This window comes from Equus przewalskii, chromosome 26 (genome assembly GCF_037783145.1).
Source record: "Equus przewalskii isolate Varuska chromosome 26, EquPr2, whole genome shotgun sequence".
Classification (NCBI taxonomy): Eukaryota; Metazoa; Chordata; class Mammalia; order Perissodactyla; family Equidae; genus Equus; species Equus przewalskii.
In genome coordinates this window covers 25070835-25098672 of record NC_091856.1, presented here as the reverse complement: position 1 = coordinate 25098672, position 27838 = coordinate 25070835, and the positions used below count along the sequence as shown (strand labels likewise).

General features: G+C 48.9%; 1 protein-coding gene across 19 annotated transcripts in view; it reads left to right on the top strand.

The window, feature by feature from the left end:
- The first annotated feature begins 5253 nt into the window (after nt 1–5253).
- Nucleotides 5254–27838, top strand: part of GGTA1 (glycoprotein alpha-galactosyltransferase 1 (inactive)) — a 71604-nt gene continuing 49019 nt past the window's right edge. For 5 of the 19 annotated variants that reach the window (XM_070597043.1, XM_070597044.1, XM_070597035.1 and 2 more), the window contains exon 1: nt 5444–5583. The gene's annotated coding sequence lies outside the window, so the exon portion shown is untranslated. Of the gene's footprint in view, nt 5584–6332; nt 6686–26912; nt 27215–27838 lie in introns of those variants that run through there. The other 14 variants (XM_070597047.1, XM_070597037.1, XM_070597046.1 and 11 more) reach the window with 11 other exon arrangements.

Genomic DNA, 27838 nt, shown 5'->3' with positions numbered 1-27838 from the left:
CCCTCCTCCCTCCCTCCCTCCCTCCCTCCCTTCCTCCCTTCCTCCCTCCCTCCTTCCCTCCCTCCCTCCCTCCCTTCCTCCCTCCCTCCTTCCCTCCCTCCCTCCCTCCCTTCCTTCCTCCCTCCCTCTCCCTCTCTCCCCTCCTCCCTTCCTCCCTCCCTCCCTCCCTCCCTCCCTCCTTTCCTCCCTCTCCCTCTCTCCCTTGCTTCCTCTCTTCCTTCCATCCTTCCTGTCTTCCTTCCTCGCACTCTCTCCCTTCCTTATTTCCTTCCCTCTCAACTTCATGTTTCCCTAGTGACCGTGATCGAAGGGCTGGCAGTCATCTCTTCAGACACAACCTCCATCGGGCCACCCTGCCTCCTGGGGATCCTCTGGAAGCTCCCTTCTGTGGAAAGGATAAAATGTGAATCCCTGGTCTTCCCCTTCAAATCTTCTCTGCTATGACTCTCAGCTTGGCCCCTGGAGCCCTGGGGCTGATTGCCCAGCGTCCTGCTGTGTGGCCCTTGCTTGTCAGCTCCCCTGTGCCTTTGCACATGCAGCTCTCCCTGCCTGTTACCTCCAACCCTCCCTCCTCCTGCTGCTCTCTTCTCCTCCCCACTTCCTCCAAGACTCAGCTCATGCATCCACCTTCCGCCTTTCCTGACTAACTCTACCACTTCCAGTAGCTACTTTAAAATACCTTCCCCTCTGGATCTGGGAGTTTCTCCACTTGTGTTGGGCTGAGGAGCACGTGACAGAGCTGGGAATGAAACCCAGCTCTGGAAATTCCTCGATGGTGATTTTGAAGAAGTCACTTCCCCATCTGAAGCTCATTTCCTCATCCATACATTGAGGGCTTCCACTAGCCATCTCCCGGGGCTCCCGGGCTGTGTGTTTTTCTAGTTCTGGGAAAGTTTCACATTTCTGTCATCTGGTATTTCTGTGGGAAAGGCTCATCAAAGTCTGGGAACCTTGCCGTTGCCACCCCCACCCCCAGCCCACCCTTGTTGACATTTCTCTTCCCCACCAAGGCCTTAAGGAGGCAATTTTCCCTGCCAAAAGCCGTCTGGATTCGCATTCCAAACCCTGCCTACCAGAGGTCACCTCGCCTCGGTGTTTCTGACAAGGGAGGATTTGAAGAAGGGACCTCGGTCAGAGAGGAGGTTGGAGCCAGAGGATGGAGGCTGGCTCACCGTCTAGATGAGGCAGGCAGATAAAGAATCTCATTACGTGTTCTTTAGCCATCGATACACCCTTTGCTCCATTTGGTCAACATACAGACATTGCATGTCACTTGTGTGCCAGGGCTGTGCTGGGGACGTGACAGGACAGATGTGGCCATTGACTTATGGGGCATGCTGCTAAACAAAAAGTTATGTCCACAGGGTTATAAGTTATAAGTGCCCTGAAACGGGCATACTGGAACCTTGACGCAGGGACATTTCATCTAGGAGTTTAGTCAGGTGTGAAAACGGAAGAATAGTATTTCCTGTAAATAATTATTTGCAGGAATTCGTTGTATATTCTGGATTTCCTGTTTATTTGCTAGAGTTCCTTATACAACCAATCCTCTCTTAGTTATCTAAGCTGCAGACATCTTCTCCCGCTCCCTGGTTGGTCAATTAATTTGTTGTGATATCTTCCCTGTTTGTTTTGCATTCTGATGTAGTCAAATTTATCCATGTTTTTCTTTATGGTCAGTGCTGTGTTTTGTGTGTTTAACTAAACCCTCACCTCTTCTGAGGTAATAATGATATTTTTCTCTAAAAGTTTAAAGTTGCTCTCTTCCTTTAGGTCGTTTACCCATCTATGATGTGGGGTGGGTGTGTGGAATCTAACTTTATTTTACTTTTTGGATGGATAGCCAATTGCCCAGAAACACTTTTTAAAACTGGGGTAAAATCCATATAACACAAAATTCACATTTAAAACACTTAAGCTGTTTTTAAGTGCATGGGTCAGTGGCATTTGTTACATTCATAGTGTCGTGCAACCATCACCACTGTCTGGTTTCAGAGTATTACTCATCACCCCAAAAGGAAACCGTGTATCCATTAAACAACAATCCCATTCCCCTCCCCCATCCGCTGGCAAGCACTTTGCTGTTTTCCGTCTCGATGAGTTTGCTTATTTTGGATATTTTATATAAATTGAATCATGCAATATATGGCCTTTTGTGTCTGGTTTCTTTCACTTAGCATAACATTTCCAAGGTTCATCCATGTTGTAGCATAAATCAGTATTTTATTCCTTTTTATATCAAATAATATTCCATTGTATGGATGTACCACATTTTGTTCACCCATTCATCGTTGATGGACATGTGGGTTGTTTCTACTTTTTCGCTATTGCACATAGCGATGCTAGGATCATTCCTGTATAAGTTTTTGTTTGCACACTTGTTTTCAATTCTTTTGGGTCTAGCAAGTCTCTGAATAGTCTGTTCTTTCCCCGAATGATCTGCAGTTCCACCTCTGCCTGACACTCAGTTTCCACACGTGTGTGGTCTCTTTCTAGGCTCCTTATTCTGTTCCCTTGGCCTAACAATCCATGCCGGCACCAACACTACCCTGCATTCATTGTTAGAGCTTCACAGGACGTCTCAATATCTGGTGAAACAAGTGTCCAACTCTCCCCTTCCTGCTTTGTCAAAACCTTCTTGATTAAATTTGACCCTTTGCCCTTCTATATGAATTTTAGGAGCAGCTCATCAAGTGCACAAAAACTCCATTGGGTTTTGTTTTGAATTGATCGGTTGATTTGAGGAGAAGTGCTATCTTGATGATGTTGAAGCTTTCCAGCAGACACGTGGGTCCTTTTCCTTCTACCTCGAGACTTTTGCACGTGATTCTGCTTGGGTCACTCTCCCTCAACTCTTGACCGAGGAACTCCTCCTTCTTCCAGTCTCAGGGTCCTCTTCGCCCTGTCTTTCTCCCTCAGAGCCCTGATCACATTGTCCTGAAATAATTGGCTGGTCCATGGTTTCATATCTGGGCTGCAGACTCCCTCAGGGCTATGATGCTGTCTTGCTTATTTGCCTTGGTGTCCTCAGCTTGAGGAACAGGGGCTGATAGATAGGAGGGTGCCAATAAATACTTGTTAAAAGAATGAAAGAGTATAGGAAGGAAGGTGTTCTGGCCCAGAAGCACTTTGGCCATACCTAGAGAGATGGTGAACAAAGTTACTCCACTGGCCTGTGCCCCAGCCTTCTGACCTGGAAAATGGGCATGTGACAGGGCATGCTAAGGATTAAATGAGCTCAGGTGTGTGTGAAGCACTTGGAGCAAAGCCTGGAAAGCAGCCTGAGCTGCCTGTGTTGACTGGCCCTGCCCTGCCTCTCCATGAATATTCAGCCTTACACTCCTGCCTTGGTCTTGTAGGCTCCAAAGCCCTCTCATTAATAGTTATCTCCCTTTTTATTCGACCTCTCCCATGAGCTAGTCATCTTATCCTCATTTTGCATATGAATCTCAAAGAGGAAGAATGACTCATATAAGGCCTTAAATCTAGAACTTCTGACCCACAATCTTACATATACAATCTTTAAGGTGTTTTCCAGCTGAGACATCCATTCAATAGAATTGCTAGTTAGATTTTGAGAACTAGGTAGCTTCTCTCTAAAGAAAACAAAACCAAAAAACTTCCAGGCCCACAGTACTGACTTAAATTACTTTTACTTTATTGCTACTGAAATAGGTATAAACCTAAAATTAAGCACGAACTCCTCACGCTCATAGCTCTATAAACTACCCATAAAACCAAAACAAATCTTCTAAGTAAATACAAATGCAACCACAAACCCAATAAAATCAAATGAACAGCATTAAATTAATGCGATTGATGACGTGTTGCTGAATTCAAACCTCTGACATCGAGTTTAATGGTAGCAGAGTAATGTGTTTACATGTTTTCCGTTTCCTGTGTCAGCGTCTTCTGATTTGATCATGATCAGCCATCACTTGAGCCATTGTCAGAGTTACAGTCATTGTTTTCTTAAAAAAAACAACCAACCAACCAAAACTCCTTTATAATCCAGTTAGATGGGCCCAGCAATTTAGACAGCGCATTCTCCAATGCAATAATGAAAAATGGGAAATAATGTGCTTAGAATAACATTGCTCATTGTGTATTTACTGTAATACTACTCATGAACGACTACAAGTGTGTTCATCAAGACAATAATGGCGCAATTTATGTTCTAGCAAAGGCCCCATTGTGCTCATTGCCATGGACCTCCTCATTCCTGAGCGGCTGTGTGGGGCTGATGATTCAATGCTCCCACCACTTTATTCCACTAGACCCACAGGAAAACTTCCTTCTCCCAGGCTCCAAACATCACCTGGCCGGCCCTGCAGCCTCTGGGCATCCTTCAAGTATTCAGTCAGTCAAGCCTCTGTTCTTTTCTTGCTCACAAGAAACAAAATTATATATCAGGTCCGCGTTCTGTGCCATTTTCATGGTGTCAAATTACAGTTCCAATGCATTAAGATACTTAAGAAGCTAATCTCTAAGTCTCTGAAATTGACATTCAAGGGCAAATGATCCTGGCAGAAGGAAATTTTATTTCCACGGACAAAATAGATGGTCCTGTGCCCAAGGGTGGCAGTGCCGTGACTGTTGTTACCAGAGTAGGACAGGCTAAGTGAGGGCAGCCGGATGTGCTCACCAGAAGCGAACTCCTGGGCACAGGAGCACAAACTCTGAAACAGATTTTTTTGTTGTTGTTGTTCCCTTCTAAAGAATTTTAGTAGGGAACCCCAGGGGGTGTGTGTTATCCGGTTTGAGAAACTCCGGGCTCAAAGATCACAAAGTCTGTGAACAAGCACGGGCAAGACCCACGCTAGGTGCCCAGGGACCAGCTCCTCACTTCCGGAGCTCAGGACTTCGGGGCTGGGGGCAGAGTGGCTGGAGCCCGCCGGCTGGTCGCTGTCTACATCTGCGTCTTCCTTCCCCAGGAAACAAATGGTGGATCAAGACCTCCCAGGCTCTCCGCTTCCTGAGTGTCTGGCAGTGCGCCAGGGCACAGAGGCCCCTCCCTGCAGTACAGGGTGACAGACCGCACCCCACCCTCCAACGCTCCGGGTCCCCCCCATCCCCACCCCCACCACGTGCAGGCCCGAGAAGGCAAAGAGGCCCAGTTACCCTCGCCAGGGATTTTCTTTTCTTTTTTGCTGCTTTCAGGCTTTTTTCTGCCTCAGTGAAAATGAAACAAACATCCCCTCCGCCTCCGCGCCACCAGACACACACACACACACACACACACGCACCCGCGCTCACGCACCCGCGGGCCGGCCTCCCCGCTGGCTGTGTCCGGGGCGGGACCGCCTTTGCACAAACACCCGCCGGCCGCGCAGAGCGGGGAGCGCGCCACCGGCTGTCGAGCGCTCGCCGGCTCCCTGGCGCCCGTGCCCGCTCGCGCTGCCCGCTGCCCCGAGGAGCGCCCGGCGGCCGGCCGGCCGGAGCGCAGCGGCACCCCAGCCCCGGCACGCACCGCCGGGCTCGGGCGGAGGCGGCGCGGCCACTGTGCGGGCAGCCGAGGGCGCCGCCGGGGCCGGGAGCCGAGGCGCGGTCCAGACTCGAGCGCGCACGGGTTCTGCGGATCAGGTGGGTCCCGCGGGGCGCCGCCTGAACCCCCGGAGGCCGCGAGGAGCGGGGCCCCGGCCCGGGGGCTGCGGGCGAGGGGTAGGGATGGCGGGGGGGAGGGGAGCTGGCCATCACCCCGGCCCTGCCCTGTTGCTGCCCTGCCTGTGTCCCTGCTTTTGTTCGTGTTGCTGTGTCTGTGCCCAAAGCTGACCCAGCCCCTGTCCCCATCCTGTCCCCGTCACTGCCTCTGCCCAGCCTTCCAGACTCGGGCCTGAGGCTGCGGGCCGAGGTCTCCCCTCGGGGTCTGTGGGGCGGGGGCAGGAGACGGGAGGCTCGGGTAGGGGGGCGGGGGACGGGGTAAGACCCAGCAAGGAAGTCTCAGAAGGAATGAGGGGTCTGTCCCCGTCTGTGGGGCAGAACGGAGGAATGGCTCTCGCCTGAGGACAAGATGGGAACAGGATGCCTCTGGGAAGAAGGAGCCTGGGAGGGTGTAGTGAGGGGCGTACGAACCCCTGAGAGCAGGGGCACAGAGGGGGAGCGGTCACAGAGCTCGGAGAGCGGAGGACCAAGCCAAAAACCTGGCATGGGGAAAGTTTCAGACGCTGTAACTTTGGCGGCAAAAAGGCCTGCTGCACTGGGGTGATGGGAGGCGAAAGTGTCTCTCAACTCTTCACTCCACCCCGTTCCCACTCGAAAAGGACACCACCCGTGTTTGAAAATGGCAGAAAAACAGCATGATTGCACAAACTCTTGAAAGGCGTCCAAGAAACAGTAAAGTGGGAAGAAATGTCAGCGCGCGAGGAGAGAAAGCAGAGCGACCTGTGATTCCCTAATCTCGCTGGCCAGCGTGAGGGAGGGGGAAGGCGCGCAGGGTGTCAGCGCCCCTCCGCCCCCAGGAAGGAACCCAGCCCCAGGCGATTGCTTGCGTGGCTTTGCTGGTCCTTTGCACTCCTCCTGCCTCCTGAGCCGTCCTCTTTGCCTCCTTCATTTACCTGGAAATAGGTGTGTCTCAGGAGGCAGGAGATGGGGCGGGGAGCCCTGGCCTGGCCGCCTCCTAGCTGGGAGACACATTCCCAGGCAGAGCCTCAGTTTCCACAACTATGAAATAGGGATCCTGCTCAGGGTAAGGAGATGCCAAGTGTGGAGGGGCTTGTGTGGGGGTGTGTGTGTGTGGGGGGGGGGGGGTGCAGCCGGAAGAGGATATGGTTATTCTGTTGCACTTTTGTGCCACCTTGGCTACCCTAAGCGCTTTCTCTTGTTTTATTTCTGAGCACCTTGCCTCCTCTACCAGATGGGGGGGGGGCAGGTGCAGATCTCAGATAGCGTTACAAGTAACAGGTGGTCAGTGACTGAAGGCAGAGCTGAAAGAGTCCCTAAGGTTTACCTTGTCCAGGAGATTTCAAATTGTGCCCCTGAGGGGCCCAGGATCCTGCCTCAGGGGCCACCACGGTGGGGGAGGGAAGCCTGGGGGCAGGGCTCTGACCCTCCCCTCCTTCTTTCAGTTCAGATCTGCCTTTATCTCTTCTACTTATCGGGAAACCCCAGAGACTGTTTTTGATATCCAATTCCTCAAACCTAGGCTGATCTGATCATTTTCAGTGGAGAAACTGAGTCAGGCGTGCAAAGTGATTTGGGCAAGATCCTCTAGCAGCCGAACCTTACCAGGACACCTGTCTCCTAGGTCACAGGCCAAGACCCCCCTGCCCTGGCCATGGTGGCTCTGAGCAGACATTTCTGCAGCTCTTAGCCCCAGCTCACTTAGATCTAACTCCAGGGCCCCAGGGCCACCTCCTTACCCTTCTGAGAGAAGAAGCTGGTGAGTCTCCTCATGCTCTGAGCTTTTCCAGGCCTTTCGTGGGACCCTCGGATATGAGTTAATTTCACAGGCTGAGGTCAAAAAGAATTAGGTTCCCCAGGAGCTGGTCAGCACACTGCCCCTTTCTTGGCCCAGCCCAACAGGGTAGGGTGGATATCACTAACCCATTTTCTAGTTGAGGAATGAAGGTTCAGAGAGGCCAAGTAGCTCACTCATGGGCACTCAGCTCTTAAATCGCAGCTGGGATTTGAATGCAGCTCTGCCTGGCTCTAAGGCTTGTGCTCTTTCCATTACCTCATCTCTCATGATGGCTAGAAAATGGCTAATGGACAGTTGTCATCAAGCTGGGGGCAAGGGTGAGAGGAGGACAGCTGAAAGGAGACAGCGTTAAGTCAGGGACTGGGCATTCATATTGGTACATCCACAGTATAAATATAATTTTATTTGAATGTGTTTTCTGCCTTGCATTTTCTTTTTATTTTAGGGTTGATTTTATAGATACTTAAAATATTTTATTTTTCTAATTTTTAATTAGTGTATAATTTACATACCACAAAACCCACAGATCTTAAATGTTTGGTTCAACAGGTTTTGACAGTTGTTTACACCTGTATAACCACCACCGAAAATGAGATATAAAACACTGGCATCATCCTAGAAGTTCCCGTTTCCGATTAATTTTCTTTCTGCTCTTCCAAGCGACTGGTTTCTGATTTTATCACATTGATGAATTTTGCCTGTTCTTGGACTTCACATAAACAGAATCATACTGTATGTCTCTTTCATGTATCTTTCATACTGTATGTCTCTTTCATGCCTGGCTTATTTCACTCGACATAGTGTTTTTTAAATTCATCTGTATTGTTGCTTATGTGAGTAGTTTATTCTTTTTTATTGCCGAGTAGTATTCCATTGTATGGATGTGTCACAATTTGCTTGTTTATTCTCCTGTTGATGAACTTTTGGTTTATTTCCAGTTTGGGCTATTATTTCTTATAGAATTCTTTTGTGGACTTTTTTTTTTTACCTAGGAGTGAAATTGTTGCAGTATACCATTCTACATTCCCACAGTAATATACGAGACTTATGATTATTCCACATCCTTGACAATATTTGGTGTTGTCAGTCTTTTGATTTTAGCCATTTTAGTGACTGGGTAGTGGTACCTTCTACCTTCTATTTTTACGATGGAATTTTAAGAGTTGTTGGAGAAGACGACATGAGCAGGGGCAGAATGTGGAATAAGATGATGGTGTGGAGGCCATTATGAGCCAGCACTTGAGAAGGAAGGAACCAAATGTGGATGGAATTGTGACCTTAGGAGTAGAAATTTCTGTGCTCAGGCGAGCTCTCTATGTACCACCTGGGATTCAAAGACCTAAGACTTGTACTCTATAAACTAGGCAGGTTCATTCGTGCTCACTCATTCTGCTACCTCTGTAACGATCATCTTTATCTCTAGTTCAGACCTCTGTTTTGGGGCCTCATGTTTAACTGCCCAGTGGGCATCTCTTCTTGGAAGTCTCTAAGGCACGGTAAGCTTAACAAGTCCAGAACAGAATTCATTATCTCATTTTAGCTTTCTGTCATGGGTCACTGGATGAATGATGGTGCCACTAGCTGACAGAATGTGTAAAAAGGAATGTTGGAGGTGGAGGGGGAGATAAAGAATTTAGTTCTATGCTAATGATGTGGGATGTGGAGCAGTTTAGGAAGATAAGGACTGGAATATGCATTGGGCAATTTGGAGGTTACTGGAATACACTGAGAGCAGTTTTGGGTGGAGTGGAAGGCAGGCAAGCTAGGCTGCTGATGGGTGAGAGAGAGAGAGAAGTGGAGATGGGGAGGACAGTCAACTCTTTCAAGAAGCTTGTTTGAGAAGGTCAGGAGAGAGAGTGAGCTGCCGTTGTAGGAAGACAGGGTAAAGGGGGGGATTTTAGGATGGAAAAGACAAATGAGATATATGGGGTCACGGGAAGGATTCAGTCCGGGAGATGGAAGGGCTGGCCAGTAGAGAAGGTGCTAGAGGAGCAGGAATGAGAAGTTTTGGCTTTGAAAGAAGGATGGATGTCTCCACCTTTGGTGGCTGGAAGGGCACAGAGGAATGCACAGGAGGGAGCAAGCCTGGGGCAATGGGCCGGCTGCCCAGAGGGTGACGTTGCAATTGGCAGTGTCTGTGTGCAGAGCAGCTGCCCTCCTCTCTTCTCCCTCAGAGAAACCATGAGTCCTCAAGTGGCCAGCCAGCTGTCCCCAAGAGGAGCTTGCTTAGCATCTGTGGGAAAGCCAAGACACTTCTCCAAATCAGGGGCAGGGTTTTCTTTAAGGAAGATATGGCTCCTGAAGCAAGGATTGGGTCTAAGTTTGCTCTCGGCTGACTAAATCTATGGTTGTCTCTAAACTGGTATTTTGTATAGTAAATCCTATTTTCATATGTTAGCCAGAGCTGGGCAAAGGAAGGGAGAATTAATATTCCTATGTGAGAATTTAATTGAGTGCTCAGGAATTCATTCCCTGGCATGAAAATACGCAGTAAATATTTGGGCCTGAGATATTGAATAGCACATGAAAAGCTGTACCAGTCAGAAATCATGGCTGCAAGCAACAGATGGGGATTCAGCTCACTGAGGCAGAAAAGGCGTGCACTGGAAGGATTTTTTTCTTGCTCATAGGCCCTCTTCCTCCCTGGGGAGGCTGGAAAAACAAGCTGGCTAGAATCAGTAGAGGTCAGGCAATAGTCAACACAGGGTCTTGCACGGGAGCTAATTCTAGCTACTTCTTGTCACCACTGGAGCTGCTCTAACATTTCACTCAGTGTCACTTCTTTAGGATGCAAAGCTGCTAACGGGCCATCCTGGGTCACGCTCCTGCATTCCAGGTGCATCTGGTTTGTTCTACTCTGGTGGTGGGAGGGGGTTCCGGCCACTAAGTTGAGTAGCCACAAAGGCCATTGAGCCACCAGAGATGGGGGCCTTGTGGTGCCACAAAATCCTGCAGCTCTGAGGAGGGTCACATGGCCACACCTGCAGGAGAGGAAAGTCTTCTGGGAACTCTCAGAGGGACAGCCTGGCCTTGGTCAAGTTATTGAATCTCTGAACCTCAGCATTCTCATGTGTAAAATGGGTTGGTATGGATTTTAGAGATAATATAAGTATCTAGCGCCTGACATGTGGGACTATTAAATGGCAGCTACTGTTGTCATCATTAGAAGTAGAAATGATCGTCACTTTACTCAGCTGTTATCAGAACAGTTATGTTCTCGAAGGAAGGAAACCCAACATATGAGAATCTAGAGGAATTTAGAAGTGACCATACACATTTATAAAGAGAGTCTCTGCAGGGTTCCTTTAAATTTTTACCTGCTTGGGATAGTTATGATAGGAGTTAATTTATCAAAAGTAAATAAACAAACAAATAAATGAATGAATCACCATCTTGCAGACCCTTGATAAATAGTGTTGAGAGAGGAGTTCTTTTGCAGGAATAGACAGATCAGTTTAGAGATCTCAGACTTGCTTCCTCCTGGTGGAAGCCTTAAAAAAGGAAGAGGAAAGTTCATGCCCACGTGACTGGACCCCACCTTTCCTCCCCTGCATCCCCGGGAGAGTTGGGCTGTGCATCACCAACCCCTGGCTGGAAGAACACAGACTCCCACAAACACAGAAGGCCTGGATTAGAGCTGAGGCCATGGTGTGCTGATAATAACTCTTTCATCACTCACCCTTTGAAAAATGAAAGCCCTGGTGTATGGTATTTGCCAATTTCTATAGTCTAAATATTTCCACTATGACCAGTTTCAAGCTACCACTTGTGGAACTGGGAGCATACTGTTACATGGTATTTTCCGCTATGTCTGGTACAATAGGTGTCAATAGCCTGAAGAGTAGAACAGGTAGTAAGACAATTAGCAAGTGATGAGTTTTGATGATTACCTTTGTTCTGAATAGAAGTCCTTTAGTTGCAAGCTTATATAATTTAATGTAATTATATATATAACGTAATGTAAATTTATATAATTTAATAATGGCTGTATTTAACAATTTGCTTGCCAAATTCCTGAAAATTTAACCATTGGCTCTTGCAGACCAGCATAGCCAACTCCAACATGCTGCTGGCCTCGGAGGTCCTTGGGGACCCGAGAGAGAGGCCAGCACAAAGAGTTTGCCCCCCAACAGGACCTTCTGCCCGCCGCCAGTCACTCTCTTAACATGTCAATGTCTTTTATTTGCTTAAAACCCTTTTCACCACCTGAAATTATGTCCTTAATTAATTATTTGTGAACTATAATTATTAATTTCATTTATTCACCAACCAGAATGAAAGTCTGTGAGAACAGAATATTCACCTCTTTGGTTCACCGCCCGGCCCCAGTGCTTAGAGCACAGCGTGCCCATGGTGGGCCCTCAATAACCAGGGATTGAGCGAACGAATGGAGGTAAGGCAAGGAGCCTTCGGGGGTTCGAATCCTGCCTCTGCTAGGAGGGCCCTCTTTCCTTTAGAAAAGGTTTCTTTCTTCATCTGTAAAAGAAAAAGGTTTGAGCAGAGACCCCTAAGTTTCCCTTCAGCTGTAAAATTCTCTCTACGTGATAGAGACATCCCTTCCGCACGTGCGGCAGGGTTCTCAGCTGAGCACCTTCCAGGCTGTCGGGTTTTATTCTTTGCCTCTGTGGACAGCCTTTTAATGCTGAGTGTAAAGTGGCTTCCCTAAGCGTCCATAACTGGTCCCAGCCCAGCCTCCTGGTCTGTGCTGAGAGAGTGCCAGGCCCACTGTGTGCAGTGGCAGCAGACATTTCGAGGCCTGTTGCATTGGCCCCTGGGTGAAATGCTCTCGGGTCAAGGAGGGAGATCTGCCTGGGTGAGTCATTCCAGCAAGACAGGGCCCGGTGACTCCACCTTGAACACAGAGCCCATCGAGCCAAAGGGAGGGGCAGCCCCAGGAGGCAGAACGATGGCCCTCCCTCGCTCTTGCGTCATTCTTTGCATCTTAGGACAGTGTGATAGAAGACTAGTGGTTTTTTCTTTCTTTATTTCTAATCCTCTATGGACTGATACTTTGGTAAAATACAGCAAAGATGAATTACTGTCCATTTCTGTGCCTCCTCATGGGGCAGCAAGCAGAGAGCAAACAGGAGGAAACATCTGCAGGCCACAGTTTGAGAGCCACTGCCCTGGGGGCCATTGTCACTGCTCCTTTCCTTGTTACAGAGGCTGGCAGAAGTAGGTACTTGAGTCTCCTCCCTTCACAGGTGAGAACACTGAGGTGGAGTTCTGGACCCTTCCTGTGAGAAGTAGAGGGAGGTGGTGCCGCCCACACCTCCATGACCCCGGAGGTGAGAGACCAACAGTCCTGTCAGACAGTCATCCATTCTCCTTTCTTCTCAGGGTGAGATGATTGAGTCCAGCCTCCTCTCTACCCACGAGCTTCAGGGCAGAGGTAGGAACAGAGATAAACCCAGCATCTTCGGCTGCATCTCACTGCTCTCCTCTCCAAAGGTGGTCTTCTCCAGGGCAAGCTGGGGATAGGCTGGGGACCCTCCCGCCGCTACTGAATCTGGTGCAGCCAGAGCCCTTCCCTGGTGCCCAGCAACCTGGGGCAGCAGCCGACGCCCAAATCCATCTGCATTGGGGCAGCATCAGAGGATGTTCTGCCTTTCCCTCTACAGTTTCCTTTTCCCTGCAGTGTTTGGCTCAAACTGAGATTCACATTTGCTTCCTCTGAGGAATGGGGCTGGGACATGGTCTGCAGGGCCAACAGGGTTCTGCCTGCCCATTCGAAAGATGGGCAATCTGGGAAAGGGCAGATGCAGAAACCAGAGTCAAAACAATCACGGGCTCGTGCCTACCGGGCATTTACTCACTCCAGACGCTGTTCTAGGTGCTTCCCAGAAGGCCTGCCTTTTCATCATCCAGAAACTCCAGTTTTACAAATAAGGAAGCTGAGACTCAGAAAAATTAAGAAATTTCCCAGGGCCACATGATAAGGGAGAGATTTGGGACTCAGACATGGGCAAGGAGATGGTGCCCTTCATCGGGCACCGTACTGCTTTCAGAAAGAAAACATCAGGGAGAGCAGGGAGCTGGCACAGCCCCAAGTACAGCCCAGAGATGGGTGGGGCTTCCCTAAGGTCACACAGGGCCTGGCTGAGCCCAGGAGTCCTGTACTGTCTTGGGGTTTTACCACCTTGGTCAAGCATCAGAGGAACAGTCACAGGGTAACATCCTCAGACAGCCGATCTGCTAATTCTGTGCTGTGGGGCGCCCCGTGAATACACCGAGGTGGGGGTGGCATGGGAGGCCCAGCCCCAGACCAACAGCGTCCTCCGCCCTCACTGTTTGAGAAGGATCTTAGGCATGGAGTACTGGCTTTAGCTGGAAAGTTCAGAAACTCTTTGTTTCCTAGTCAGCTCACCCTTGCTGCAGAGAAATGAGCTGCTCATCCGCTCCTGGATGCCCCATTTCCTGTTTGTGTGGCTGGGCTGGGGAACAGCTCGTGGTGAAGGGCAAGGGGAGGGTGGAGCCTTCCCTAAGGGAATTACGATGGCTGGGGTGAAAAGAGCCCAGAGGACTGTGCCTAAATGCTTCATTTTGCGGATGGGGAAATTGAGGTCTCCAGAAGGTAAGAACCTGTTGTTATTCACAGAGCACGCTGGAATCACAATGGTTTTGGGTTTGGGTTTTGGTTTGGATTGATTTTTTTCAAGATGATAAAATCATAGAATACCTGAGCTGGCAGAAATCAAATGGGTGCCTCTGCCCACCTCCCTGTGTCGCACGGATGAGAACCAGGGACCTGGGTGGAGGTGGGGGGACAGGAGGGGGCTTTTTCTAAGATCATAGAACTGACTGCTGGCAGAGCCCTGAGGAGAACTCGTTTTGTTGAAGCAGCACACAACAAACACCGTGGAATGCCACCTCTCTGCCAGATGCTGGTTAACGAGGAGTTTTCCATCTGGTGGGGAGGCATATATTAATGAAATAATCGTGTGTGTGTCTAAATAGTAGTAGGCGCCCTAAAAGAAAAGACCAGGATGCCACAAAGGAGAATAAGAACAACGTGGGGGAAACTTCCCTTAGGAAGTGACGTTGTAGCTGAAACCTAAGGGACAAGGTGGATGACGTGAGTGGCGGGGAAAGGCGTCCCAGGCAGAGGGAAGGGCATGTGCAAAGGTCTCAAAGTAGGAAGTGCCTCATCTTATAGATGAAAAAACTGAAGCCCAGAGATTGGAAACCTATCCAGTTTAGCATCTCAAAGCATCTTTCTTCTCCCCCACCTCCCTTTTAAAAAACTTATTTAAAGGAAAGAGGCAGGAGGTAAACAAGTAACTGAAAAAAGAGTTAGTGGCAGAGCTGGGGTTACTGGGACCAGCCCCCTCACTCTGCACGCCAAGGGAATTTTAGAAAATCCTAAAAATGGGTATTTCCTTGAATAAGACAGTTAGCCTCCTGGAACCTCTGTTTCTTCATCTGTAAAATGGAGCCCATCTTCCTGCTCTGTGGATCTCACACAGACTCCTGCAAAAGGGCTTTGTGCTCAGCAGTCAGTGTGGGAGCTAGAGCCAGGGCAAGGCTGGGCCGCCCCCCTTCCAAGGCTCCTCCAGGGCTGCCTCTGAACCCCAGGTCTGAGGGGTCCTGTCTCCACGCCATGGTTTTATTGTAATCCTTTAATCCGCCACTCGGAGTTAACTACATTTAGTACCACTTCCCTCCACCTCCCACCCAGACACAAGTGACTCGTGAACAGTGAACTTCTAGGAAATAAAGGAGGAAGCTCGTGGGCACCTACTGTGTGTCTGACACTTTACACAGGCGGCAGCATTAACCCTCACCACCACCCTGCAAGGTGCCCTTCGTCCCATTGGGTTGGGTAAGGACACTGAAGGTTAGTTGAGGTCACGTAGCCAGTGAGGGGCCACTCTGGGAGTAGACCCCTCCTCCTCCTCCTGGAGCCTATGTTCCTGTCTGTCTGCCCTTGACCCAGCCCTGAGCAGAGGGACCAGGAGCCAGGTGGCCTGGGGTGGAGGGCACCCTGGCAGGCAGATGCATTGGCTGCCCTTCAAACCAATATTCTTGAAATATTTGTTCAACAGTTACCTGGGGTGGGGGTGCTGGAGGAAATGGATTTGCAGTGAATACAAACGATGGGTCTCTTCTGGATTCTGGATTCCTTCCACACAAGGACGTTTTCCAGAAGAAGAAGGGATAGAAATTCACTGATAAGTCGCTTTCCCAGCTGCAGGGAGTTAATGTCCTGAAAAAACGTTGGCTGTTCCCCACTTTTCTGTAGTGTTCCACGCCAGACAGCTTCTTGGGAGGCTCATTACAGGATTTATTTTGGTTCTATTTTTATTTGAAATTTATTTAAATATAGATGAGAAAAACTACTCTCAGAAAAGAGGACCACTGTGCCTGTCATTTATTTTGACTGAGCGCTTGGTGTACACTTTAGTTGGCATCCTTGAGCTTGGCTCCTTTTACTAAGTAAGTACAGTAAGTATTGCTTGCATTTACATAAAAGACAACAATGCATTTCTGGAAAGTGTCAGAGAACCATCAGACCTATTTAATTAAATAGCACAGAATTTACCACTGTTACCACATGACACTAGTTCTGGCCAGTATTTTTTGGTGATAATATATATATAACATAAAATTTACTATTTTAACACTTTTTGAGTATATGACTCAGTAGCGTTAAGTACATTCACGTTGCTGTGCAACCATCACCATTGTTCATCTCCAGAACTCTTCCATCATCTCAAATAGAAACTCTGTGCCAGTTAAGCAAGGCCTTCCCATTCCTTTCTGCCCCCAGCCCCTGGTAACCTCTGTTCTACTTTCTGTCTGTGCATTTGACGACTCTAGGTACCTCATCTAAGTAGAAACATATAATATTTGTTCTTTTGTGTCCAGCTTATTTCATTTAGCATAATGTCCTCAAGGTTCATCCATATTGAAGCGTGTCAGAATTTCATTCCTTGTGAAGGCTGAATAACATTCTGTTGTATGTTGTATAGACCACATTTTGTTTATCCATCCATCTATCGATGGACATTTGAGTTGTTTCTACCTTTTTGCTTGTTGTGAATAATGCTGCTTAGACGTTGGTGTACGAATATTTCTTTGAGTCCTTGCTTCCAATTCTTTTGGGTATATACCTAGAAGTAAGGTTGCTGGGTCGTATGGTATTTCTGTTTAGTTTTTTGAGGAGCTGCCGTATTTGTCCAGTAATTTTGATGTATAAGATCCATAGTTGAGATCACAGTCTGTGCAATTTTGTATCTGACTTTTCTCACTTACTTTTCCATCTTATTAGCTATTCTTCAAAAACATCGCCTTTTAAAGGTTGCATAATATTCCATTGCTTTGCTATACCAGATTTTTCCCCCCTACTCATTGATTTTTGGATCACAGCAAAGACTTTTAAATTATAGCGATAAAATAACTTGCTTCTGGTAAACAACCTCATGCTCTGTCCATACTTGTTTGAGAAATACCCAACAAAGATAGGTTGCTGCCTTCAAGAAATTTTTAAATCTGCTTAGGGATTCTTGGGGATCATCCAATTCAGTGGTTTTAAAAGTTCTTTGTAGCCAAGGAAACTTTACTAGAAACAAAATAGTGGATAGAGGCACAGCACATACTAGCAAGCAGAAAAAAGCAGAGATGATCTAAAACGGTGTGGATGGGGCTCAGGGTCCTGCTCTCTCCGCCTCCCCATCTCATCTCTGTGGTCTCTGAGGGACTTGAGAGAGATTCTGCAGTTCTCCGGAACGCAGTTTGAAAACCACCAGGCTGACCCAGGACCTTTATTTATTTATTTTCTCCCCAAAGCCCCAGCACATAGTTGTATATCTGAGTTGTAGGTCATTCTAGTTCTTTGTGGGGCGCCACTGCGGTGTGGCTGATGAGCTGTGTGGAGGTCCATGCCCGGGATCTGACCCTCCGAACCCTAGGCTGCTAAAGCAGAGAGCATACGAACATAACCACTTGGCCACAGTCTGGCCCCAAGCTGCACCTTTATTTTACAGAAGGGTAAACATCTTGAGAGAGGAAGGGACTTGCCTGAGGTCAAGGTCATTTTTATATCCTCTCATTCATTTTGTTCTCAACACACAGCAGCTACTGTCTGCATGTTGGAATCACTTAGGGAGCTTGTTTAAAATACAGGTCATGGGTCTCTTTCTTCCACACTCCCAAGCAGTGGGTGTGGGGAGACCAGAATTGGAACTCTCAGCTCCACAGTATACACTGGGCTCTGTGGCGTGCTTGCCATTCCAGCCCCCCTGCATTTGCAGATATTTGTCCTTCGACCCCGGATGCCCCTCCCCACCCATGGAACTCCTCCTCACCCTTCGAGGCCCAGTTCAAATGTAGCCCCTTCCTCTTTGAAGGCTGGCTGCACAGCCCCATGCTGGATGGCTTACTCCTTCCTCTGTGGCCCCAGGTCACAACGTGGGACTTCTATCTCCACTCACCCTTACTTCTTTCTGTCATGTACAATAGTTAATTGCTTCCAGACCTGGATCCCTGACTAGAATGTCATGGCCTTAGGAAGCTTGTGTAATCTCTGCATTTCCCACAGTGCCAGGCACACAGTGGGTGCTTTGCGATTGTGTATTGACTGGACTTGAATCTAGTACAGCCCCCATATTTGGAGGATGAGAAAACTGAGGCCTAAATAGAGTCAGCAACTTACGGAAGGTCATATACGCCATCAGGGCAGTGTCAGGACTGGCACCCAGGTGTCCTGAGGCTCAGCCCTGGGCATCTGCCAGCTGGCAGGAGGGCAGCTGCCTGGTCTGGGCAGGGAGCACCGGCCTCGGCTGCCTTATTCCTGAGCCTACAGTAACCCAGGTTTTCTGAAATCCAGAGAGCTCTGCCTGGTTTGTGATTCAGCGGACCTGTTTGGACACCTGAATTTACGTTCTAAAACTTCAGCATATACGGTATGCGGTGTTATGCTAGTGCGACATAGACTGAGCCAGGGCGCAGGTGTTAAGAAAGCAAGTCTAGTGGGGAGAGTCAGCCAGTCTGCTCTCGAGGATGCATAACCTGGGGCTGGGGTCAGGCAGCGGGATAGCCACAGGCAGCTGCTGCAAGCCCTCCTCTTATCCCAACTTGTGACCGACAGCTAATGCTTTTCTAGTGAGCACACTGGATGCTTAAAGCTCTTTTTTAATTAGGGAAACAAGTGTCTTGTTATGATGATGAATGGGCTCGCACTGCTGAAATGAAAGTATTTATGATATATATGTATTTATGACGTGTGGGTGGGCTAAAGTAGTCACTCCCCACTCTTGCTTGAAGATGGTATGGGGTCCCTCACCCTACCAGCCAGGAACTCTGGGTTCTGTGGGATGGATCAGGACACAGTCCTGCCTCTCGATTCCTGGCACCTGCCTCCACAGCGGTCCTTAACCTTTCTTGTGCCATGAACGCCTTGGGCCTCTGAGGGGCCTGTAGATCCCTTCTGAGAATGTTCTACAATGTAAAAAGTAAATAGGACTATAGAGGAAATGCCTCATACTGAAGTATCATTATTAAAATATTAATATTAGGAATTGAATTTCCGCTCAAACTGAGATGTTTCCTCATCCGTAAAATGGAGATGGTTCCGGTGCCTACTTCACAGAGTTTAGTGAGAATTGAATAAAGAGGCGAAAGTGCTTAGAACACGGCCTGGCATGTTGTAAGCATTCAATAAATAGTAGCATTTGCTATGATTATTGTTATGATTATTACTACATAAGGTACAGATTCCTGCTCTTCGGGAGTTCACAATCTGGAATAGGAGATGATATAAATATAGCTATAGATACAGAAATAGATATAGATATAGATGTAGATATAGATATAGACGTGGACATAGATGACAGTAATTAAAGGTAGAACTAAAGAGGCAGCTGGCTCCGGCTGAAGGGGTACCATGTAATGGCTAAGCTTTTGTGCGAGCTAGACTTGGCTTAGTTCTGACTCTGATCCTCAGCTGTCTGAGCTTGGGCAAGAGATATCACCTCTCTGAACCTCAGTTTCCTTCTCCGTAAATCGGGGATAATAATAGAATCTGCTTTACAGGGATGCTGTAAGCTCTGCCTGCTTCCCTCCCATGGGACAGTTAAATCACGTGTCCGTCGTTGTGTTGAACCACATCCCGTTCCTTGTCTTTCTTGGCCACCATCCTGACCAGTCAGTCCCTAGCTGCAGATGAATCTAGCGAGTTGCCGTCTCTGCCACTGTCCCTGGGCTGGTGAATGGGACCATGTGGCTGGCTCGGGTACAACCCCAGCAGGGTTGCCATGCTGCTTGGCACCTTGTGTCCTCATTCCTGGTTAGTGTCTCCCAGTGCTCATGGCGTCTGCTCCTCACCTGGGGGGCTCTCAAGCTGCTAGCCTCACTTGCTCTTATCCAGTGAGCTAGCATCCTATTTCACTGGAAAGGGAGACCACCCAGAACAACACTCTGAACTTCCTTTTCACTCCTTTCAAATTTGGCTGAACGTTCACCCGTCTTTGGGACTTAAGGAGAAAAAAATTTCTCCAGGACATTGAAGAAGCGTTCTTGCCTCCACTTCACTTTCTTCTTGAGGGCTCTCATTGATGAGGAGAGTAAAGATTTTATAGGGAAGAGCTAGACCAATATCTAGAGAATATCCTGCTTTGTGTGAGATGCGCAGTGTATCAATCAGGATGGAGTAGGTTATGCTGCAGTAACAAATAACCCCTAAATCTTAGGGGCCAAACCAGTAAAGATTTCTTTCTTACTCTTATTAATATGAGCATCTTGGGTCAGCCAGGGGCTGTGTGCCTCATTCAAGGAGCCAGGCTGATGGAGCAGTCACCTTCCTGAATGTACTCCATGGCACAGAGAAAGAGAGCCCTAGAGGGTCTTGCACTGGCAATTAAATGCTTGGACTCACTTGTATCTTATTAGCCAGACTTGTCACATGGCTCTACCCAACCACAAGTGGACCAAGAAAGAAATCCTGCCATGAAGGTGGAGAGCTGGAAATACTTGGTAGAACAGCATTAATGGGTACCCCTGGTGGGAGAGTCCCTTCTGTACCTAGCGTGCTAGCATCTGCTCAGCAAGCTGAGGTAAGCAGCCTGCGGGGCACAGACAGAGCAACCTGTGGGCTTTCCGTTGTGAGTGCTGGGAAACCACACCCAGAGAGGAAAAACCCCTTCTGAGAATGCCACTTCAGCCCCAAGTGCTAAGCAGAGAGACAAAAAGGTCCCTCTTGGGGGACGAGAGGTAGAAGCTCGGTGAAGAATGCAGTAACCATGAAGAGGGCAGGTAATGCCTGCTAAGAACTCTGGGTGCCAAACACATGGGAAGGCAGGGGCAATGAGATCGAATTCGGGTTTCCAAACCACATTCTTCATGACAGACCCATGTAATGTTTCCTAAGTGGAGCACAAATTTAGGTGTTTTTACCCCATTTCTGAGCTATTTTATGTTTATGCTTGAGTGAGGGATGTGCTTTCTGAATTGGGTGTTTCACTTATCTTCAGTCCGCACGCGATACTCACCGTTTCCCTGTGGCATTTCTATGCCCACATCAGAAAGCCTACCGTGGCATCACCAAATCATTCAAGGGCAGAAGGTGTGGGAGAAGGGATGCAAAGTGATATGGCATCCCTGGCAGAGGCTTCTGGGGTTTTCTTGGGCACAGATAAGGAAACTCAGGAAGACCGTTGACTGCAGCCCCTAGCCCTTCCCCGAGCTCACCAACCTCCTGTGCTGAGGTTAGGAGGCATCTTGCCCTGGAGAGATGCCAGACACCTGGGTACCAGCCCTGGCCTCCTCACTTTATTGCTGGGTGGCCCTGCATAAGTCATTTCTTGGTGCTTCTATTTTCTCATCTGTAAAATGAAGCAGCTCAGAAGACTGGGAACATGCTCGAGAGAAGAGGGACCTGGGTAGTGAGGGTACTCCTATAGCCACATGGGCAAGGTGGCATTGAGATTGCTCTCTGAGTCCTCCAGACATCCATGGGGCTCAAAGTAAAGGAGTGACTGAATGTTGGGGGTGCCCTTTGACACTGCTGTCACAGGACATCAGGACATTCACCTCAGCTGCAGAAATGCATTCGGTGGCATGATAGTTGGATTCTGGGCTCGGTTTCCCACTAGATAGTGAGCTCTGTGAGAGAGAAGCCATATTGGCTAATCCTTGTAGACCTAGCAGCCTGAACAGTGCCTGGCAGATAGTAGGGGCCAGTAGTGGCACTAAATATTTATTTAATGAATGAGTAAACAAGTGAACACGTAACTCCCTTCAACTTTGAATCATTGACTTGCGGACTTCCTATGGGGCAGGAGGAGGTTGGAGAAATTCTTAACTCCACTCAAACCCAGTTTCCAGGACCAGCTGAGTCACCTTGGGCACATCACCAGACTCCTCCTCTGGAGAGTGGGGGAGAGGGCAGCATCCATCCAGCCTCACAGGTGGTGGAGGCTCCAGCAGGCAGGAAGATTCGAAAACATCTCGTGCCAAGGAAGGGCTGGTTGTTTTTAGGACATGGGAACATGGTGTGCTCTTTGGGATACAGAGCAGTTGGTGCCAGAACCTGTGAGGTGGAGAGTTCTGGAATAATCGTTATTAGGAATTAAGGAGCTACCATTTATTGGGCACTTGCTCCAATATCAGGATTGATGGTCTAAGAGAGAGGCATTGTTATTCTCATTTTACAGAGGAGAGAAACCAAGTCACAGAAGCCTCAGGTGATTTGCCCAAGGTCACATAATTAGTCAACACCCAGGCTTGTGTCACTTAAATGCAAGCTGTAACCACTATGCTATAGTGCCTCCTGACCCCGTGATGAGGTGGAAACAGTACCTGTCTCTTAGGGACCAGTGACAACAAAAGTTGCCTTTTCCTAAGTACCTACCAGTTACCAGGAACTCTACACATGTCATTGTTCATCCTTCCAACAACCCAAGGAGTAAGGAATTATTATCCCTATTTTACAGATGAGTAAACTGAGGCTAAGAGAGTGTGAAGCGACTTATCCAGGATCACACAGCATGAAAGTAGGAGGGCTGGGATTTGAACCCAGGCCCATCTCACTCCAAGAACAGGAGAAGAGAAAGCCATCTCCATGGTGGACTCCACTGAGAGTCATTTTGTTTTGTCTTGTTTAGCTTACGTCTAGGTTTCTGGGAACCTCATCTTTAGAGATGAATTCTTGGAAGGACTTTCATGCTCCAGTCAACTTATTACAAGAGATCCAAGAAAATCTAGTGGAGGAAAAAAAAAAAACCCAAGACAAACAATCTCAGGATTTTCCAGTAAATTCTTAGACTGAATACCTCCCGGCCTGCACAGAGGGAGCAGGGAGAGCTGAGCTGCTCCCAGCCGCAGGCACTGAGGAGGACAGCTGGAGCTGGGGGTGGAGGCAGAAATACATCCAGAGAGACTGGGCTTGTACCTGCTCTGAGCAGCTGTGGGGAAGGCTCTGCATGCTGAAGAGGGGTTTCCTAAGGTGGTAAACACTAGCCCTGAATCCTAGAGCATCGGAGCCGGAAGGGATCTTGAAGACAACTTCATGGAACCCTCTTAATTTTATTGAACTGTTTTTACACAGAGTGACCTTATGATTTATCCTCCAGACCGGCATGCCTTTGCGAGTGAAAGGGAACACTAAGATGTTGACCTGTTAATGGATCCACAACAGGTGTAAACCAGAGTGCCCTAGGGAAAGCAATTTATATGGTCGTCCTGATTTTACACAGCCTTCCCCGAGGGGAGGATGCTGTGAAGAGGCAAAGCACAAATAGCAAAAACAGGAAGATGGTAAAACAAGACATAAGAACAGGAGAAGGGACCCAGAGGTGGAGGAGCGGTGACTTCTGACAGCGGACACCTACGCAGCCTGGGCTCTGTGCCCAGCCCAGCCCGAGCTGCGTGACGGCAGTAACAGGTCTGCAGATAGCATCTGGCGTTTGTGGGCACACGTGTCCCTGTCACCAGACTTGTACTTGAAAAGTATAGGGAGGGGGTCTGATGCGTTTTATTCCTGTCCCCAGTCCCAACACAGTCCTGGGTACTGAGTAAATGCCCTCTAAAATGTTTCTTGGTGGAATAAATGCCTGTGGACATGGCTTTCCAGATGTGTGCCAGAGAAGATGGTGTTTTTCCCGGAGAGGAAGGAGTCAGGGACCCCCTCTCTGAGGAGCTGTTAGGTTCAATGGGGAAGGCAAGGCTACATGGACAGGTAGAGCTTATTGGCTCTGTGATCTTGTCCGTGTTACTTAACCTCTGAGTTTCAGTTTCCCTGTCTGGGAAACAGGGAGGATGGTTACTGATCCTAGTAAGAGCTAAACGAGATGGTGTATGTAAATGAATGGCAGCCTTTATTATTACTAATAACATTCCGGGAAGTGGAGCTCAGCTCCACACTGAAAAGATGTATCTTACAATCAGAATAGTCCAGAGATGACACACTACCCAGGGAGGTGGTGAGTTTCCCATCACTAGAAGGCTTCAAGCCGAGGCTGTCCGGCACGGATGCTGTAAATGAAGTGACCACCTTTGGGAGGGAGGCTAGGCTAGTGGGACACTGGGAGAGTTGACAGATTACCACTGGCATAAAAATCGGTGGGACTTGAAATCCTGCAGATGTGAATGCCTTGTTTATTCCTCTCACATCACCTGGAAGACTGTGCCCTCAGCCAGCCAGGGGAGTGCATGGCAGCAACGAAGCTGAGACTGGGAGCTGCCCCTTGAGAGATGGTATCTGCCTCTGGGAGAGAGAACAGGAAACAGGCAGGGGCCCCGCCTGAAAACTTCCACATCTTCCCACGGGAAACACCCCCTTGCTGGTTCGAGGGCCTCCCATTTTGGCTGAGGCAGGAGATGGCTTGTTTGGCACTCAACTCTCAGCAGCTCTGATGGTAGCCGGATAAAGCCTGGATTAAGCACACCTGTTGGCTCCTGGCTTCCTCCCCAGAGCGCCCTTCCTCCACCCGAAGGCTGTGGTCTGCCCTTCTGACTCTGGTCTCTGGAACCTCATCACGTGCCCACGGCTCTAAGAGCACCAACTGCTCCTGTGCAGGGGGTCTTCACCCGGACTCTGTGGCTGGCCATGAGGGGTGCTGGGAACCCCCAGAGCTCAGATGCAATGCAGAGTAAGAGACACTAGCCCAACTTCTCCATCTGCCAGAGGGGGCAGGGGGGTACCTAGAGTTGGAGGCAGAACAGGGAACAGACGTGCTGGTTGCCACACCTTTGTTTGCCTGGCATTCCCTGGGATTCTCAGGTAGCAACAACCTTGCCCAGGCACATGTCTATGACCTTCTCTCTTCTGGAGGCAAGTGGGGCCAGAGGTGGTCATAGGAGAGCACCGTGGGTGGAGGCAAGCTGAGAATCTGGACTGGACTTCAAGTGTAGCTTCCCTTGGCAGCATGGTGGTCTTCTCCTGGCATTCATGATGTAAGGATGCGCCCCCCCCCCCCCCCCCCAGCACACATCAGACCTGCCCGCTCTTGCCTGCATGCTGGCAACTCCCAAATCAGCCTCCACCTGGGCTCTCTTGGACACCATTACTGAGCTGACTTCAGCTGATTCTTCAAACTCAATGCTTCTAGAACAGAACTCACCAACTTCCCCCACTCCCAACCCCTTACACTTTTCAGTCAACAGCAACACCATTCACTCCCCTACTTCAACCAGAAACCCGGGGACCAGCCCAGAGCAGAGCTCAGTATACTTTAGCAGGTGTCTGGATCACCTGGAGTCCTTGAGCAGACACACATCCCGAGCCCTCCCCCCCCCCCCCCCGGACATCCCAGTTCGTTAGGGCTGATGCTCTGCATTTCTAACAAGCTCCCAAGTGATGCTGACACTGCTGGTCATTTGCGGTCCACACAAGTAGCACTAGTCTAGACTCATCTCCGTCTCACTCCCTTCATCCCATTGCTCACTATTATTATTGATATTATTATTGCCATCCATTTTAAAAATATTTAACATTTATTGAAGGCTTAGGTGCCAAGAACTCTACCAGTCATGCGTTTTAGCCTACAAAGATGTACTGAGAACTCAGTGCTATAATAGGTTTGTTCACACTGGTGCAAAACATAGAAAAGCATCTCCCCACAGAGCTGACATTCTGGTAGAGGAAGAAAGAACTTTAAAAGATAAATAAGTAAACTACAAAGAGAGAGTCATTTTACGTCCTGGAAGGTCTCACCAAGAAGGTGATATTTAAGCTGAGTTTTAAAGAGAATTTATTTCATGTAACCCAAGGTCTCCAAAGGCCCCTTCCTTTGTTTCTCTCAAACTGCTGCTGCTCTCTTGTCTTCCAGCTCATTCCATTGGTTTGGGTCTCCACTTTCACCTGGATGTCGGCCACACACAGCCTCCTGGCTGGCCTCGCTGGCTGGAGATTTTCCTTCTCCCACCCACTCTCGCCCTGCAGCTAAGTAATTCTTCCGCAAGGCAAATCCGGTAACTCCCTTTGCCTAATTCATTCAAGGATTCTCCCAATAACTTCAGGATGAAATGCAGGCTCCTCGGCATAGTGGAGATTCAAGGCTCCTGGTGATAAGATTCTGCAGGGCTCTCCAGCTTCTCCGCTTCCCACACGCCGCCACCCACTTCGCCTTCCACACTTGAGCTGCTCTGGATTGGGACATGTCGACTTCCCGCTTTGTCCCCCAAACTTATCACCAACCCACCCATCCTCGTCTCCTTCCCTTTTGCACAAGGGGAAGCACCATCTGCCTGTCTTAGGTGCACCCTCCATCTTCCCCCACTCCCCACCCTCCCCAGCAGAGATGCTCTGCAGCACCTGTCTTCTCCCTTCTCTGAATCTTCAAACTCTTTCTCTCCTTGGCTCTATCTCGTCAAGGGTTTCCCACTGTCAGCAGTGTACTCAGGAGTATTTCCTTTTTCTCCATGGCCTCTCTGGCTGGCACCCTCTCTCCAATCCTTCCTAAGGCAAGCTACTGGAAACAGGTCCCTACACTTACTGACATCACCTGAGGTTCATTCCTTGACCTACTGGCACCCAGCTCCATGCTTCCATTGGTTGTTGATGCCAGCTGTCCTGGGGGCCTCTCATCTCTTCACACCCTGCCCCTTCCAGGGTGATCTCATCCACTCACATCTCTGTGATGCCCAGAGGTGAGTTTTGACAGACCTACAGCATCTCTACTGGACATCCCACAGACTCCCGAGATGTGCATGCACCTAGCATAGGACCTGTCCCAGGGAAGGCATTTCTCCTCTTCCTATTTAACCCCTCTCCTCTTCAGTCCCTTTCCAGAAAATCCTGGTCAAATAGAGATGCCCTAGGGATGCCATCAACCTTCCTCTTTCACAGGAACCTCACTCCCCTTGCTTTTGCTTTCAACTCCGCAATCGTATCCAGTGTTTCGGCCCTCATATGTGGTTCCACTAGAGTTTACAGGTTCCCAACCAATAGCCAATAATTGTCTCTAGTGGGTAGAAGTGTGTCTTCCAAAAAGATGTGTTCAAGCCCTAACCCCCGGTGCCTGTGAATCTGAGTTTTTTGGAAATACGTTCTTTGCAGACATAATCGAGTTAAGACGAGGTCCTACTGGATTTGTGTCTGCTCCAGTCCAATGACTAGTGTCTTTATAAGAAGAGGAAAACTGGGACACAGACACACAAGTAGGACGCTATGTGAGGACGCAGGCAGAGTTGGATTATGCTGCCACAAGCAACGCCAAGGGTTGCTGGCAACCACGAGAATCTAAGAGAGACTCATGGCATGGATCCACCTTCACCACCTTAAGAAGCTTCCAACCCTGCCGACGCCTTGATGTTGAACTTCCGGGCTCCAGAACTGGGAGGGAATAGATTTCTGTTGTGGTAAGCCACTGAATTTGTGGTACTCTGCTTTCATGGCCCTAGCAAGCCAGTGCACCTTCCATCCGTCCGTCCGTCCACCTGTCCACCATTCCTCAGGGCCTCCACTGTACTGGGCCCTGTGGAAGAGCCACCAGCCACCTCGAGTTAAATCAGACCTCGCTGCTGCCCTTGAGAACTTTGAGCGGAGGGCAAGACGGACACATGCCCAGCTCCCTGTGCTCCAGGCACCATGAAATGGGCCGCCACACAATGGTTGCGGGAATCTGGGGAGAGAACCCATTCTGGCCGGGAAGTGGGTCTCTGAGGAGGTAGCATTGAGCTCTGAAGGCTGCACCTTCTTCAGCTAGGTTTCAGAGCAAGTGAGAACAGGCTCTTTACAGCCGTTGAGCCCACATTGGTCCCCGCCAAGTCCAGGAGCCATGAGGAGCATTCTGCTTCAACACTGTCAGTGCCCACATGGTGGGGGTGGGGCTCAGACAGAGAAAAGGACTTGCCTGAGGCCATGTGGCCTGTGGAACTGTGTCATTGGATTCATAAAGCACTTTACTGGACTTTCTTTGATCTAGTCATATTATTAGTATTGACTTATTTTTTTTTTTTAAAGATTTTTATTTTTTTCCTTTT